Raw genomic sequence first — 16,012 nt, forward strand, 5'->3', positions numbered from 1 at the left:
TCTAGTGGATGTTATGGATATCTCTAGACGCGGTGTTGTCGGCTTTGTGGAGTCGAGTTGATTGGTGGTTCTCTTCTCGGATTAGTTAGTTTTGTTTAATGTTTTTTGTTGTGTCGTTTTGTGGCCTCGCAATTCTAGTAGCGGTGCGATGTGACCTCTTGTTTTATTATGTGTGCATTCAGTACATGATTTGTTGCATTTATCATCTATTTAATTATACCGTTTGCACCTAATTCTTGTGTGTTATAGCCATATGTAGAGATTTTATCTCATTTGTTGACTATGCGAATTTCTCTTTAGATCAAGATATTGGTCAATGAAAACTATATACCCATTTGGCACCCCTTGTAAGTTTGGTTTGTGTGAAATCTATCTATCGTTGCTTGTAACAAAAAATTGTCAATGCTGTCATTCATTCATTAATTGTTGCAATTGCTTTTGTTGTTATACTTTGTTTTAAAGGAAAACTAATGAAAAGAGCTTGAAAACTTTGAGTTTTAAAGATAAGGACAAAATAAAGGGTAAAGTGAATAGTAACATGATTGACTTTTTAGTGTAAAAATATGGTTTTTCGTTAAAGTGAACAGTACCGGGTGCTTTTCGTTAAAGTTCCCTTGTTTTAATTGCAATTGATCTGGCACATGCATTTGTCAGATATGGCCACTAGTCCGGTCCTAATCACATTAATACCGTTTTAATTTAATCATTTATTATTAAATGTTAGATTTTATCATAAAAGATTTTAGTGTTATTAGGAGTGGAACCATATATTTATATATTGGATATTATTTTCTTAATTTCCCGATGTGAGACTTATATTCAATAGCATTGAGTTTAGATTTAGTTATCTTTTTTTTTTCCAGAATAATCGATATTCTAGATTAATCTACATTAAGAGAAGAATGAGAGTTTGAACTTTGAACCCTAAGCGCAATGAATTGACAAAAAATATTATAACCACTATGATAATCTACGACTTATAAAACGAATTCATTGATGAATGAATGTGGTTTCTTCAAAAAGGAATATTAAAAAATTAATATGAAGCAAGATAGAAAATACCCACCAAAACAAATATGATAGCAGTCAACGAATTGTTGTCACTTCCCATCGTTCTCCCACCTAAACTCCGACGTTCACACAGTCGTTCAACTCCTCTCTCTCTCTCTCTCTCTCTCTCTCTCTCACTTTTAACTCTCGAGTCCACTCTCTGACCCTACACATGCATATAAATTCCCAAGCTCACTACTCCTCTCCTCTCTCTCTCTCTCTCTCTCTCTCTCTCTCTCTCTCTCACTTTTAACTCTCGAGTCCACTCTCTGACCCTACACATGCATATAAATTCCCAAGCTCACTACTCCTCTCCTCTCTCTCTCTCTCTCTCTCTCTCTCTCTCACTTTTAACTCTTGAGTCCACTGTCTGACCCTACACATGCATATAAATTCCCAACCTCACTACTCCTCTCCCCCAAAAACCCCAATCAACACAATGCTCCGCTCCCTCCTCACCTCCACCGTCACGCGCCTCTCCCCGCGCTGGCCAGTGCTTATCTACGCCGTCACGTGGACCACATTGCTCACTCTGACAGTGGCTGTGGCCTCTTTCTCTCCCGAGGTTGCCTTCGTGTCCGCCATTTCGTCGACGTCTAAGCTCTCCCTAGTCTGCGGCTAGGAAGGGTCGATTAGGATTCCGTCAGACGTGCCGGGAGACATCCTATGCCTGCCGGCTCACCTGTTCAGCAAGTCCGCCATCGATTTCATCGTGCCTCCTGTTTTCGCGGCGGTCGTGGTGGCTGCCTCGGCTTACCTGATTAGAGCTGTAGGTTTGTGGGAGGCAGATGAGGTCCATTGAGTTGGGCAGTTTGGCTTCGACTTACAATTTTAGGTGTTTACTGTTTTTTTTTTTTTTTTTTTTTTGTTGGATAAATAGGTTCATGAATGAAATTATGAGAATATAACATTGTTGTGGATGCAAATTTTCTCCTCCTCGATCTTGGACGATTTTGCACCTACAAAACAACTAGCACCTTAGGTTAAGGCCAAAAGCCTCACGCGCCCACGATGAATGGGGGGGCTTTGGCCGAAGAACCTCCGATGCCAAAGTTAGAATTTTAGAGAGAAATAGTGTTTAGAGTATTTGTGATTTTTTGTAAGAGAATTGGAATGGGTTTTTGTTGGAAATGGGAGCATATATATAGGGATAGGAGGTGGCTTAATTTAGCAATTAATATATTAATTAAGAATAATATATTAATTGGTTAATTATCAATATAAAGGGAATGTTTTTATGACTTTCATGGCATGATCAGCTAATCAATCAAATAATGGTTGAAAAGATTAGCTAACCAATGTAAAAAAGGCAAATTGTGGTAGGAAATCAAAGGGAATGGCCGGCCCCCATTTTGGAGAAGGACCAACGGCTTTCAGGGTGATTTTTGGCTTTTAATTGATAATTTAATTGATTGAGGATGTTATGGAATGTTTGAAATAAATGGTTAATTGAATAAGGAAAAAATGGGGTAAAAACATATATGGAATGAAATAGGTTTTGAATTGTTACCCATTTTGGATACTCCTGACTTGGTTGATGGATGATTCTCCACTGCTCGCGTGTAGGAAACCCGGTATACCTCGAGGGTATTTTTGTCCTCTTTTGTCCAAAAGTCCATGTATCGCCTAGTGAATATTTTTGGCTCCACAATTGTTTGATTCATTGTTTATGCTCTGGTCTTTGGAAACCTATGAGAAGTCAAAAATCAAAATAATTTACATTCACGTTGCAAGTAAATATTCCATATATGGCAAGACGTGAAATATACTCGGTTCATTGATAAACCGAATCATGAAAGAACCAAAGTTTTTAATCTAGTGGTTCTTTAATTTCTGTTTTTTTTTTTCAATGTCAGAAAGCTCTCACATCCAAATTATAAATAATATCATAAAGCTTAAAAGAATTGACCTGATTTTCATTCTTTTTAGACTTCTTTATTTTTGGTTGTCAAATTAAATAAATCAAATGAAAACAACGAACATGATTACATGTGCAAATAAAAAAAAAGGGTGTGTGTCATTTTTATACTTTTATACTTGCTACTGTTGATTTTATTTTAGGAATAGAAAGCCATTTTATGAGATTTGCAAAGCCGGCCCTGAGGGTAGTTGGAGTAGGCACTCGCCTAGGGCCCCCAATTTTAGGCGGAGTTAGGCAGGTCTGGACAAGGATTGGGGGGGGGGGGTGGGAGGAGAGAGCTATGCGGGCTTATATGTAAACGCCGAAATCTGAAAATCTTTTGTTGCATGTCGGCCTCGCGCGAGGAAGAAGACAATCATATTCCCAACATCATTTTAATTGCACGATTTTACTTAAGATGATCCCACCATCTTTTTTATAGCTGCATGTCTTCTCCCTTTTAAATAGTCTCCACCATCTTATTTTTACTTTTTTGCTTCTCTCTTAAATATCACCTTTATGTTTATTTTTATGGAGTTTTATTACCCTATTTTAATATCACACCACATATATCTTTATTATGTACCTCAAAGGCTAAAACTCTCACCTTTTTGAAAAATGACATTATTTAATGTTCAAATTAATTAGTTTATATAATATATAATAAATTATTCAAATCCGCCTCGTCCACCTAGGCGCGTATACGAAAATTACTATCATCTTCACTTTAGTATTTTCCCTAGCTGTAAGATGTTGTCTCTATAATCCAACCATTCATTCATTTATTGAATGTAATAAGTAACATTGTAACAATAGAAAAATGATTGGAATTTGGCGTACTGGGTAGAGACTTCTCTTTCGGTTTGAATTGGTTGAAAAATTAGATTATGTAAACTAATAAGTGCATTTGCATCTAAAAATGCAAGACATGTAATATTTGAGTAATGTTTGTGCACGTCCTGACCCCGATATTCCTCGAATACCCGGATAGGCACGTGCTGGCCGACACCTGAGGGTGACGAAAGCCATTTATTGAATACAAGAGTAATGATTAGGAGGAAATAAGCATGGATGATCATTAGAATCTAAAGGTAATAAACAAAGTTTAAGGAATTGTCTAGAATGCACAGAATACGTTCAAATTTAAGATCACAAAAGGAAATATCCTTACAAGATATCACACAAGTGAGTGATAGACGGTTACTGGTAGGGGAATGCCTCGTACGTCGTGTCGTAGTCCTCGTTTCTAAGATCTGAATGGGGGCGCAAAACAAAGGTGAGTGGACCAAGTTCATATATACAATAATAATAAAACAGTTATCAAGATACTAACCCCCACCGTTTATATAAAAAAAACTACTAGCATAATAAGTGATAGATTTACTGAAAACCCTAGCATGCCAAAAATATCTCAAAAGACATATCGTGAAACACAAAATATCAAACGTCTCATACATCGTCACGTAGCGCGATGTACTGCTAGTAATATCACTAAATAAATATAACTCTCGGCCCTATGCCATCACCTTGGTCTCTGCGCCCGTAGCCAGAGATTACCAACTCCCGGCCCAATGCTTGCTCTGTGTCCCTCAGCCCGTAGCTAGGGATTATTTCTCCCGGCCTATCTGCCAACACCAGATCCTCGCCCCAGGCGACATAGTTTCCACTAGGTACGCCCAAACAGTTACGCCTCTCATAAATAACCACTTCATAGTATAAAGTCATCCATCATCTATACTATAAAGAGGGGTTTCTGAAACATGTTCTAGTATCTTATCGTCATCCATCAGATAGTCTACCAGTTCATGGTTTTTATAAAAAATACGATAATTGTATGAGCTCACATGTTTGAGATCTAGTCAATAAGAGCACCTCTAATGAAATGTCCATGGTTTAATATGTGTATTTGCATTCTTGGTTGGTTAGAAAGTTTTCCAATTAAGGGATGTAAAATTTACATCTTTTGCCAAAAAATTTAAATAAAAATCTAAATATACATATTTTTTTACATCTTTTGGTGTTGGGTCCCACCATATTATATTGATCCATTTTAAGAGAGGTCCTCACCGGATCCTCTTTGTGAAGATCTCAGGGATCCTCCAATCACATACGTTCCTCGTCCATCGTGCAACCAGTTTTTGTCAGGTACTATTTATATTCAATTTTAAATAAAAAAATTTATAATGATTTCTGATCATATGATGTACGATGAACGGATGTGATTTAAGAATCCCCTAGATCCTCACAAAGAGAATCCGACGAGGATTCTCACTCATCCATTTCAACTTGGAAAGTGATTTCCGTATTATTTTTTTAATGTATACCCTTCTTTATTTTTGGTATTTTGATTGAACAGATGAATGTCAAGTGAGGTATAGCTCAATATAGGCCAACAATTAATTCCTCACCAAAACGAGACGATAAACAACATATTCCATAAACTTGCTTAACATAAAATCAGTTCATAAACTTGTAAGGCATGCATTTAATTTATGCAATTAAACTATGAAATTATGCAAATTTTAGAAAGGGTCCACTCAAAGATACTCCATAGCAGCAGAATTGTGCAGAAAAGGATTAAGGAAATCCCCACTAGCAACTTCACCTAAGCACAAAAATGTACAATTTATCAAACTACCAAACTATCGAATTTCAAGAAATGGAATTGGGTCTTGGGTTTGGATTTGGGTTAGGGTTTAGGTTTAAGTTAAGTAAGGTTAGGACCTATTGGGTCTTGGTTTTGGATAGGTTTAGGAACAAAAAGGGTGGTTTGGGCTTGAGCCCAAACCCACACACAATACACATACACACACGCCAGCATACACACATGTATGCACAACACACATGTACATATGCACATCACACATGCAACACACCACACACATGTACAACACACACACACACTCACACACGTGCACCACACACACTCACACACGCACAACACATGCACACACACACACACACACTCGCACGGACACACACACACCACACACCCACACACACACTCACACAGACACACACACACCACACGCTCGCACAGCCATGCAGGGCATGGCCCGCAGGCCAAATAACCAACCAAAAGAAATAAGAAACTGGGCTGGTCCAAAAATGGGCTAAGGCATGTGGGTGGCCTGAAATGGCTTATGTGTTGTCGGGGAAGAACACCAGAGCTGCTACAGCTCCGGTCGACGGCGAACGCGTAAACCAATACCCAAACCAAGTACTAAAATGAAGAAGGAAGATAGCTGAAGTGATGGGAACGGAAATATACCATTGTGAGTCTCGACTATGGTCGAGAATGGCTGGGTTGATCACGGAACTCGTCGGGTTTTGGAAACAAAAATATAGTGCATGCACAGATTAGAACCTTCATTTGGACTGAGAACAACTTAACAAAACAGAACAGAGTAGTGAGCCTCGCTTGAGTTCGAGTTTCAGAGATTTGAAGCGCTCGGCTTCAATGGCAGAACACACAGAGGTGTTCTAATGATGCATGCAGGATTATAACTGAGTTCCTCAAGCCCCAAGAGTTCTAGCTATGTGGTTAAACTGTTGGATTTGATTAGTTTTCGAAGGGGAAGGAGACAAGAGCTCTCGGAGCTCTAGAGAGAGTGAGAGTTCTCGTGAGAGAAAGAAAGATCTGAGAGGGAATACTCGAGAAGAGAGGGAAGAGAAAAGAGCTGAGAACCTGCCACGTGGCAGTTTAGGAGAAATAAGGAATCTAGATCAATGGATAGGATTAAATGAGGTAAATGATTAAATTGATAGGTTTAAATATGTTCCAGGGGAAAAATAGAAACATAAGTAAAATGTGGGGGTGGGTGTAACAGTTTGTGTATATATATATATATATTAATTTTTAATGATATTTGATTATAGATAGACTTTTTATGTATTTAGTGATTTTTTTGTACACATGTCAATGTACAAAAGGTCTGGAGTTAGAGAACTTTAGGACCCTACTTCGAAAGCTCGCCTAGGACCCCCAAATTCTTAAGGCTGGCCCTGGAGATTTGGTCCCAAATTTTCACAAAGGTTCCAATTTGGTGAAAAGGAAAATAAAGGCGCTTTGAGCTAAGGATGAGTAGTCAACTTTGTGAACACGGAAAATTCCTGAAACGAAAGAGACAAGAACAACGTGCACAAAATAATATTTGTATTTGATGATTTTGGGTTACAATCTCTCTCTATTTTGATCCTCTGATTCGATCTCCGTAAGGTGTTGATTTGTGAATGTTTGATTGATCCAAGGGCCGTCGAGGCTTGATCTTGGATGAACTGTTGGAAGTTTCTTCAAGGGGCCGTGGGCTTGATCTTTGAAAATGGATTTGAGCGGATCTTCAATGAGCCGTTGGGGCTTGATCTTGAGGGTGAGTGTTTCTTCAAGGGGCCGTGGGCTTGATCTTTGAAGATGGATTTGAGCGGATTTTCAAGGAGCCGTTGGGGCTTGATCTTGAGGATGAGTGTTTCTTCAAGGGCCGTCGAGGCTTAATCTTGAATAACGGTGATGAGTGGATCTTCAAGGGCTTTTGGGTTTGATCTTGAAGAACAGTGATGAACGGATCTTCAAGGGCTTTTGGGCTTGATCTTAAAGAACGGTGGCTTGTTGATCCAAGGGCCGTCGGGGCTTGATCTTGGAAGAACGATGAACGAAGGACACTTTCTTTAAGGGCCGTCGGGGCTTGATCTTGAATTGGTGGATGATTGTTGATCCAAGGGCCGTCGGGGCTTGATCTTGGAAGGACGGTGGATGATTGTTGATCCAAAGGGCCGTTGGGGCTTGATCTTGGAAGAACGATGAACGAAGAACGAAGAACGAAGAGAGCTTTCTTAATTCTTCGGGAACCTGGATGCTTGAGAACTTCAGAGTTTCAGAGCTTCAGAACTTCAAGAATTTTGCCTAATGATTTTGGTTCTCCCCCCATTCCCAAATGAATGAAATGGGCTTGTATTTATAGAATTTTTCAAGGCCTAATTTTGAATATAATATCCCAGATGAAATAAGTCGTTTTTGCTAGGTGTTGACACATGTCCTATTTGATGACTTTTCCAACTCATTTCAATTTTCGTTGAGTCACATGCTACGTGTAAAATTTATGTAATACATGAGCGTTGACACTTTGATTTATCGGTCAACATTTATTTACTGAAATTTCAATGTCTACAAATGCCCACACTTCAAGGCACGTCGTATACATGTGCTTGTCACGTGTAGGAGATGCGTTTTGAAGTCACTTATTGTAGATGTCGATCCAAGGGCCATCGAGGCTTGATCTTGAATTGGGCTGGAGATTTCTTTAAAGGCCGTTGAGGCTTGATCTTGAAGGTTGAAGTTGGACCACAAGGAGTTTCATGTGGTAGGTGATCCTTGGCTTTGGTAGTGGATGAATCGACACGTATTTTGTTGTACTTGTTGACTTTCCACAGCTTTGATCTTGAACTGGATTGGAGGACTTTCTGGATTCCTCCAATTGTTGACTTTCCACAGCTTATTCTTGAACTGGGTTGGAGGATTTTCTGGTTTCCTCCAATTGTTGACTTTCCACAGCTTATTCTTGAACTGGATTTGATTCAAGGGTGGTAGACACTTGATCTTGAATCGGACTAGTGATTTCCTCAAGGGCCGTCGAGGCTTGATCTTGAATTTGGCTGGAAGCTTCTTTAAGGGCCGTTAAGGCTTGATTCATGAAGGTTAACTCGAACACATGGCAAACAGGCACGAGGTGGAGGTGACGACTTGTTGCTTTGTTCAATCTTTCTAATTCACACCTGAGCAGTTTGGTCAACGGTATGATCTTGGGCTCTTCTTCCAGTTGGTGACTTGATATTTAAGGATTTGATTTAAGGGCGGTAAATCGGCATGTGCAGCCCACAATGCCTAGTAAGTCGACCCAAGAATTTGAGGGTCAAAACGAGTTCACTGTCCAGAGTGATTGCAAACCTGATGATATGAGATACTTTTGATTTTGAAGAAGTATCGGATGAATCGGCACGTGCTTTGTTGTGCTTATCTCCACATGCTCCAATGTATCATTTTCCCTTGTCTCTTCTGGCAGAATGTAGCATCTTCTCGAGTTCTTCAGCTCAGACTCCTTCTGCCGAGTTGACTATGCAGGCTGCATTCTTCTCTGCTTGTTTCTTCAGGCAGATGTGGCAGCTTCTTAAGTTCCTCAGCTCGGACTCCTTCTGCTGAGTTGACTGTGAAGACTGCATTCTTTTCTGCTTGTTTCTTCTGCACGTTGTCTCTACATGCTGCAAGGTATCATTTTCACTTGCCTTATCTGTTCTCCAGGAAAATGTGGCATCCGAGTTTGAGTGGAGGTTCCGGCATATTGTTTTCTTTATCCTTGTCTTTGTAGGTAAGAACAAGGACAAAGGAAAGGACAGGGAGAACGCATGGTATGAGATACTCTTGCTTTCTACCCTGATGATATGAGATACTTTTGCTTTGGTGTCATTTGTTTGCAGAGGTACCCCAAGGAATAAGAAACACTGAGTGACTCGAGAGGCTTCGTTGGGAAGGCATTCTTGGAGATGAAGAAAGGTTCTGTATGTCTGCCTTACTATGAAGGGTGAAGGTGGACAGTTATAGGAATTTCTTTAGTACCTGTAGAGGTACTATTCTTTTACTCGTGTCGGCAACCAATGCGTGATTGATCAGTATGGCTTCACGTGCTTTCTTCTTTATCAGAAATCTTCGACAAATTGTCCGTAATTTTCGTCAAGCTGAGTGTGCATGTGATAGGTGTTGACGAGGCTGAAAAAAGACTGGCGCCTCTTCGATATCTGGGATCGGCGCTTCAACAAATTGCCCGTGATTTCCGCAAAGCTGAGTTTGCGCGTGACGGGTGCTGACGAGGCTGAAAAAGACTGGCGCCTCTTCGATATCTGGGATTGGCGCTTTAACAAATTGCCCGTGATTTCCGCAAAGCTGAGTTTGCGTGTGACGGGTGCTAACGCGTCTGGAAAAGCAAGATGCTTCTCCGATTTCTGAGCTTGCCTCTTCGATTTTTGAATCGGCATTTTCGAACTCTGAGCTCACCTCTTCGATCTCTGCAATCCCGTCGAGTGCTGATTTTTTTATAGAGGCACGTAGTTCGTTTCAAAGCACACTTGAATTTTCGCTTGTAGAAACTCCCTTCTTGCACTTCATAGATCTTGATTCGTTCGACCTTTTCTTTCTTCAACACCCTTTGAAAATGTCTGGACCCTCCGACCATCGTTTTGATTTGAACCTTGGTGAAGAGCCAGCCCCGCCTTCTCCAGATAACATATGGCGCCCATCCTTCATATCCCCTACTGGTCCTCTTACTATTGGGGATTCGGTGGTAAAGAATGATATGACCGCTGCGGTGGTGGCCCGAAACCTTGTCACTCCCAGAGATAACAGACTACTTTCCAAACGGTCTGATGAGTTGGCTGTTAAGGATTCTCTGGCTCTCAGTGTGCAGTGTGCAGGTTCTGTGTCTAATATGGCCCAATGCCTATTTGCTCGAACCCGTCAAGTTGAATCATTGGCGGCTGAAGTGATGAGTCTCAAACAGGAGATTAGAGGGCTCAAGCAGGAGAATAAACAATTGCATAAGCTCGCACATAGCTATGCGACAAACATGAAGAGGAAGATTGACCAGATGCAAGAATCTGATGGTCAGATTTTACTTGATTATCAGAGGTTTGTGGGTTTGTTCCAGCAGCATTTGCCTTCGTCTTCTGGGGCTGTACCGCGTAATGAAGCCTCAAATGATCAACCTTCGGTGCCTTCTCCTCCTGGGGTTCCGCCGAGTGGTGTGGCTTCAAACAGTCACCCTCCGACGCCTCTTATTTCTGGAGCTATGCCGAGTGGTGAGGCGCCGCCTGATCGTCCTTGAAGATCCCCTCTTGTAAATTTGATTTGATTTGATTTTTTTTTTTTAATTTTTTTTTATGACATGTGGAATGCGAATTTATGTAAATTTTTAGATAAATAAATAAAAGATGGACTTTACTAAATGCATTATATATATATATATATATATGTATGTATGTATATATGTTTCTCATGGTGCCAGATGCACCAAATGCACCATCACTTCCCTTTTAATCATTTTTTTTTCTTTTCTTTTCCATGGTGCCAGATGCACCATCAAAATTTTCTTTTATTTTTTTGTTTCTTTCGGTGGTGCCCACACCCACCTTTTTTTTCTTTTTGCTGGCACATGGTGCCAGATGCACCATCCCTTTATATATATATTATTATATTTTTTTTTTTTTTTGCACATGGTGCCTGATGCACCTTTTTTTTTTTTTTTTTTTTTTCACGTGGTGGCAGCACCACTTTGCTCCACCATCCCTTTTTTTTATTATATATTTTTCTGTATAAATTTAGGTGATGGGTGAGGAATTTGCAGGGAGCGGAGCAAGGAGGCCGAGAAGATGGTGCTTCGAGCTTCACGACCGGCTAGTCGTTTGACGGCGATCGTTGAAGTTGTTGGCAGCTGCGAGGCAAGAGACGGAGGAGGTCTTTGGGTGTGTATTGATAAACTTTGGTTTTGTCAATCTCATTCAAAGGCGGCGGCCATGGCGGAGGTGCAGAGGAAAACGCTCTACCACTACCGTCACTGAGCACCACCACTGAGCACAGCCAACAGACTCCACCTCGTTAATTCCCAGGGCTCCCTAAAAAACAAACTTACTCCACGCCGCCGTCCTCGTCTTTCCTCTCTGCCCAAAGAGAGCGCCATCAACCTCCAACCGTCGCAACCACCATTCTCGAACTTTTCGACTCCAGCTGGCCTCTTCACCTTTACCGCCGCATCGGCGCCAGTGACAGCGGCATCACCTTTCCCGTCCATCTCAGACCTTCACCGTATTCACATCCCAGAAGTGCATTTGCTCAACGAGGTCGTATGTACTCGAAGTCTTGTCCCCGCAACACAACTGCAGCTCAGCTTACACTCTTCAACTGCAGCAGCAATGGCACTAGATGAAGCGGCTCGAAGATACTACTCCAACGAATCCAAGCTATGCAGCGAGGAATTTATCAAGATGATGCAGCAGCAGGTTAACAGTGATGTTGCATGTTCTTGCTACTTCCCACAACCGTGAGTTCGTAAAAGAAGTCGAGGGAACCGAGGCGTTGCTGCTTTGCCGTGACTTCGAGGCGTCGATGACGAGTTGAGGAAAAAAAGACTATTTGCCGCTGTTTTCTTGTTTGAGCAGAAGTTTCCAGAGATGCCAACAACTTCCATGTCTGGGAATTCATTTTGAAGGAATTCGATAACATATTGAACGCCTTTGGAAATCATGTTCATTCCCATGGCATCTCCGGTGCTGCATGAAAACCTTAGGTATAGATTCCTGCCTGCTATCGCGCATCGAATCTTTTTCGAGCTTTGCAAATCTGCTAGACAATTGGAGCTCTGGTCATGGAGTTGTTGAAGAGGACACTCTCGGCACCGCCTGAGGCGTAGATTGCCTTGAATCCCCTATTGGTGCTGGCCACCAGGCACCCCTCCGTTGTCGCCATTGGCACCATGTACTCTTCTCCGTCGAGCAACAGCGGTCCAGCGACTCCCACCGGGATCTGCACATACCCCACCGGATTCTCACAGCACTGTCCCAGTATCGACTGATAATCAAAGCCCTTCAGCGGACGACCCGTCGTTTTCTGCAACGCCTCACGCCGGATCGCCGCAGCTCATTTGCAGTCCCCGAGCTTCGATTCGAGCTCGTAAGACGCTGTTGTTTCGGACAACACTGACTCGACGATCTCCTCGTCTTCTTTAGAGATTAGCTGCTCGTCTTTCTTCTGTTGAGGCGGACGCGGCGGTGGCGATTCGAGAACCTCGTGCTCGTGCCAATCGTCGTGCGGGGTATGGGGAGCAACGAAAGACTGGACGAAGTCTATACCGAAGAAGCCGATGAGGTAGATAACGGAGGCGAAGAGAGAGAAGATGGCGGCGATCTCCCAGAGCGTGACTACGTGGACGTGCGGATCTTCTCGCGCCACCAGTTCAGGAGGAAGTAGGCAACGGTGAAGAAGAGAGTGACGAAGAGGCCATTGGTGAGGTAAAGAGGCAGAGGAAGCGCGTCGGAAGCCTTGGGGTAGGAATTTGGGTCGAATCGGGACGACGACTCAGCGAGTAGCGAGGCTAGTCAACCATCCAGGACGCTGAGCGAATGACTGCTGTCTGATCCATTGAAACGACGCCGCGCTTTGCTAAGCTGGAACATGCCATGACTTTGAGCAGAGATGATCGAAAGGTCGACTGGTGGTGAAGACTTGAGAGCAGCGAATTTGGCGGAGAGGTTGTTGCCGATGATTGCCTTTATTTCCTCGTCCACCTGAACGGAAATGGTCCGATTATATTTGGAATTGGAGGCGGAGCATCAGCAGAGAAACATGGCGTTGCCCTAGTCCCTTTTGACTCTACAACTTCTAGCTGCTGATGGTGATGGGTTCATAGCCCAAGACATTTGGTTCCAAAACTCAATTGGGCCAGCAAAACACCAAACTGTTGCACTCCGGGTTGGGGCAAATTCGACAACACTTGGGCTTCATTTTGGATGGGCTGCTTTGAGCAATGCTGCAAGAAATGGGAGATGGGCCTGACTTGTAATTGAAGTCCGAGCAGGCATTAGACTTGACCGCGGATTGGGCTCGTGGCTTGTGGCTTAAGTCTTTTGTTGCTGCTGGGCCTAGAGATATATATATATATCCCTTTTTTTATTTATTTTTTTATTTTTTATATATTTTTTTCTTTGTAAATACATAATAACATATGTATTTATTTATTTTTTTTTTTGTAATAAAATTGACTTTCTTTAATAAAACATTTATTTTTATTTTGATATGACTGAACTCGAAATTGAATGCTCGAGCTACCTACGTACCCCTCCAAAGAAGAGATCAAGTCGTAACGTAGTTCAAATACATTTTTTTTTTCTTGGTATTTTCTTTTGGTGCCCTTTGCAGTTTCAACTCCTGCAGACAAGGAGTGTTGGTGTCATTTGCAGTTTCAACTCGTGCAGGCAAGGAGCGTTGGTGTCGTTTGCAGTTTCAACTCGTGCAGACAAGGAGCATTTGGTGTCGTGTTGCAGTTTCAGCTCGTGCAGACAAGGAGCATTTGGTGCCGTTTGCAGTTTCAGTTCGTGCAGGCAAGGAGCTTTGGGTTGTCGCCTTTTATGCTCGTGCAGACCAGGAGCGTTGGTGTTGCCTTTTATGCTCGTGCAGACCAAGAGCATTGTGCCATGCAGTTTAGGCTCGTGCAGGCAAGGAGCCTTGTGTCTTGCAATTTAGGCTCTTGCAGACAATGAGCTTTGTTGGTTCGTCAAGCGATCCGGGAGAGTCATTCCTCGCAATCTTCATAGCAAGGAGCCTTGACTGAGTGATTGAAGAAGTCTTCAGGAAAGAAATCGCGCATCGTGATGGGGATGGACGATCTATGTGTCGAAATTTCATCATCTTCAACACGTTCACGTTGTTTTGAAGGTGGACAAGAGCTGCTTTGCCCCCTTTCCGATTGGCGGACTTGTGGAGGAGACGTATGCTTCTTGTGCAATTTCTTAGGAGTGACTTGAGCCCATCCTTTAACTTCGCTTGACTTGGAGCATGCCCCCAGCAGTTGAGGTGAAAACTTTGTGTCGAAAGAGTCATAAGTGATGGTGGTATAATTTGACTTCACCACATCGTCAAGATCTAGCTCGATGATTCCTTTCTGAGCCAGCTTCATGATGAGATCTTTCAGTACGAAGCATTTTTCTGTTGGATGGCTGATGAAGCGGTGGAATTTACAGTACCTTGGACTGTCAGTGCGATTCATCTCTTCTGGCCGTCTGCACTCAGGCAAGCCGATCACCTTCTTTTCCAGCAAGTCTTCTAACATGGCAACCACATCAGAGTCGGGGAATGGATAAGTCTTCTCCTCGAGCTCCTTCAAAGTGCGTCTACGCATCTCTTGATCACGAAAAGCTTCGGTTTGAATCGCCTTTCCTCGTGTAGGGATTTTGACGGGAGCTGTGTTGACCGTCATTGCTTCCTTGGTGGATTTCCATGCAGTCTTCTCCAACTTTGGCCGAAGAACTTTGTCGTTCTTGTAGTCGGCGATCGGTTCTTTCTTCCCATGATGGGCGATGCTTAACTCCATGTCATGGGCGCGGGTGGCTAGCTCTTCGAATGTCCGTGGTTTGATGCCTTGAAAGATGTATTGCAAACCCCATTGCATGCCTTGGATGCACATCTCGATTGAAGAGGTTTCCGAGAGCCTGTCTTTACAGTCGAGGCTTAGAGTACACCATTTGTTGATGTAGTCAATGACTGGCTCGTCCTTCCACTGCTTTGTGCTCGTCAGTTCTAGCATGCTCACAGTGCGGCGGGTGCTGTAGAAGCGGTTGAGGAATTCCCTTTCCAACTGTTCCCAGCTGTTGATGGATTCGGGCTCTAGGTCCGTGTACCACTCAAAGGCGTTTCCTTTCAGCGAGCGCATAAACTGCTTGGCGAGGTAGTCTCCCTCCGTCCCCGCATTGTTGCAAGTTTCGACGAAATGTGCAACGTGCTGCTTTGGGTTTCCTTTTCCATCAAACTGCATGAACTTTGGTGGTTGATATCCCCTCGGCATCTTTAGGGCATCAATCTTCTTTGAATAAGGCTTTGAGTACAACCCGGAGGTATTTGAGCTCCCTTCGTACTGTGCCTTAACGGTGCTGGCGATCATCTCATGCAGTTGCTGGATAGAAAGAGATCCCATGAGTGCCGCTGCTTGGTCTGGCTCCGGCTTCACATCGTTTTTCTCCACCTGAGGCTCATCTTCTTCGTCATCTCTTCTCTTTAGTGGATCATTCTCTGGGTCAGGGTTCTCGTCGTCCTGTGGCTCCAGTCGGCTGACGAGTGCAGCGATTTGCAAGTTTTTTTCTTCAACAATCCGTGTTAGCCTTGCGATTGCTTCGTTCATTTGAGCCAGCTGCTCATCAATTGAAGTTGCTCCAATGGTCATGACTTGCATGGCTGAACTGTCGCTTGAATCGACATCGAAGTATTTCCTTGGGCTTTCCCCCCTTGGTGCCCTTAGTGAGGCTAAGGTGATC

At 42.8% G+C, this 16,012-nt stretch overlaps 2 pseudogenes; one reads left to right on the top strand and one right to left on the bottom strand.

Moving 5' to 3' along the window:
• The first annotated feature begins 1,410 nt into the window (after window positions 1–1,410).
• LOC126591921 (uncharacterized) overlaps window positions 1,411–16,012 on the top strand; it is a 99,910-nt pseudogene continuing 85,308 nt past the window's right edge.
• LOC126592235 (3-hydroxy-3-methylglutaryl coenzyme A reductase 1-like) lies at window positions 11,230–14,297 on the bottom strand (annotated as a pseudogene).

Source organism: Malus sylvestris, chromosome 12 (assembly GCF_916048215.2).
Source record: "Malus sylvestris chromosome 12, drMalSylv7.2, whole genome shotgun sequence".
Lineage (NCBI taxonomy): Eukaryota > Viridiplantae > Streptophyta > Magnoliopsida > Rosales > Rosaceae > Malus > Malus sylvestris.